Here is a 2,500-nt window from a genome sequence, read left to right as displayed (position 1 = left end):
TCCACTGTTGATTTTTCTACCCGTGATTGAGATGTCCTCATTTGGTTCAGTGTTGAAGGCTTTTTTATTATACGTATGTATATATGTTTTTTTTCCAGCAGGACTTTTCCTCCTGTAGATGTATAAGAAATTATACATCAGACAAAAGCCTCATAAACTGACCATTTGTCCTTTGGACACAATAGCCTGCCCAGCCCCTCTGCTCCTCCTCTCCAATTATGTGTGATTAGTCTCAGTGTGTTGTGTCAAGAAGGGGGAGTGTGCTGAGTGCTTATTATCTGTTTAGGTACAAGAAGAGCACATTTAGGTTCTGACTATGAATGGAAAGTGAGCCTTTATCAGGACTAAAATCTAAATGCTACTATCCTAGAAAACTCTTTAAAAAAAACCCATCCTTTTCTGATAAATTCCAAGAAACACTATAACAACCAAAAGATTTTGTAGCGTAATCAAACTATCTCCCTTAAATTAGTTTATAGTGTGATATATTGTGGCCCAAGTATTTGATGAACATTTAATGTGACTTTTCTTGTACTGGGAAATACAAAAATCCTACAAAGAAACAGGAGCAATTTTGTATTTTCTTAACAGTTTAATAGACCATTTTAATGACTTCTCAGAAAAACGACCTGGATCGTTAAAGAATCCTCTAAAGGACAACACTTTTTAAATGATGAAAAAAGAGAGAGAGACAGAGACCATGACTGAGAAAGGGAGGTACTAAATGCAAGGAAGTGTAGAGGATGATGCTGAAATACATTAATTAAAAGAACTCCAGTTCAGCAATACGTCTTCTTCCATATTTAACAAACTGGGCAGCATGTAAACCACGCGCTCATGAAAGTCCCTTTCTCTTCGCTCTTCTTCTCAAGCAAATTTCTTCACTACCGGTTTGCATGTCCTTGTATTCAATACTTTTTATGCTCCATTAGAGCACCTAGATGGATCTCAGAAGGCATAGGTCAAGTCGCAGTTAGATCATACATTTCTTTCTCACAAAAACTTGAATTGCAATGCCAAGTGATGGGCTAACATCACAATAACAGCAATTTATTCCTCTTTTGATAAAAAGGAGCCTATTCTCAGTGTTAGATAAAGACCAGGGGCAATGCAAACCAACCATTTATCCTAGAACTGAGTAGTATGTCTTCCCTATAGCCGGTATGAGCTTCATATTCAAACTCCTGTTGGAAGATACTTGTCTAGTAAGAAATCAAAAGCATTTAGGAATAATTTAAAATTCCTGTGAAGGTGGCTTTAGTTTAATTAGGTTTGTTTTGTTTGTCCCACACAGCAGTGCCTTTGTTTTCTCTAAAAACATGTACAAGGAAGTCTTGATAATCAACAAAGGAGTGTGGAAAACAGTGAAACATTAAAATTTGTGAACTTTTTAATTTTGAGGGGGCTTGAATGTCTGCTGTACAGTAATCTAATAAAGATTGTTAGTTGCCAAAAATAGAACCAGTGTCACTGAAAGTTGTGGTTTTGTCTCTAAGAAGAAAACAGTTTTACTCAAATTAGTAGCTGATAATTGCTTTTTATTTCTTTAGTGTCTGTCGTTTGAGTTGAAGGCTTTGCACCGTTGCAACCACCCCTAAAGTGTGTAATTGATGGCTTGTTTACCAAAGAAGCATTTAGGCTTCATCCTGCAAACTCACATTGGAGCTCCACAGGCAGTAAAGTTACTCATCTACATAAGTGCTTGCGGGTTTCCTCCGTGTAGATATTTTAGAGGTACATAAGCATGCTGTCGTCTTGATTTTTTGTTTTAAAATGGGTGTAGAATAGTCACAGGTGTAGGATTTACTGTCTATAAGGCACTAAAAGTGTTCTTTTTTGGAGACATCTCTTCAGAGTCCCTCGTGTTAGTAGGGACTTGATGAATTGTTTCTGAGCTCTTAAATCTTAATAAAAATAAAGAGCTTATTAATACGTCAAATATCTTTGCTAAGAAAAAGTTAGGCAGTTTATCAAATCGTGCTTATAAAATGTATCAGAGCCTTCCACGTGATGTGCTTTAACTAGTCTCTGATACTAGGTCTATTTTTAATGATATAGTTTGCTGTCTTCTGGAAGAGAATATTGAGTTTTGTGTTTGCACTTCGAAGATGAACGACACCGCGCAAGAGCTATGTTGCACCAGGAATGGAAACGTTAGGCTGATGCAAGTTTTCCTTCACGTATGTTGGTAGTTTTTAGAGCAATGTTGTGTCTTCCTCCTTTCTCGGAGGAAAATGGCAGAGAGAAATGATCTTCTTGTGGACATCCATTCCCCTGGGTGCAGCCCTAATGCAGCTGGTGCCACTGGCAGTGAGGTTTGATCTTCAGAGTATAAAAGACCAAGAAAAAAATATTCCATTTCCTGCTGTGAGATCTGGCAAAGGCTTTCTTAAAAATTACAAAGTAGTCCTATCTGATAGCATTCTGGAAGAATGGGACAAATCTTTCCGTTTGCCAAATAAGTTTGATTTGAAATGAAATATGTCTTAAGAATGTGAGA

The sequence above is a fragment of the Phaethon aethereus genome, assembly GCF_964289735.1.
Source record: "Phaethon aethereus genome assembly, chromosome: 3".
Lineage (NCBI taxonomy): Eukaryota > Metazoa > Chordata > Aves > Phaethontiformes > Phaethontidae > Phaethon > Phaethon aethereus.
The sequence above is the reverse complement of the archived record's forward strand: the minus strand, read 5'-3'. Positions refer to the sequence as shown.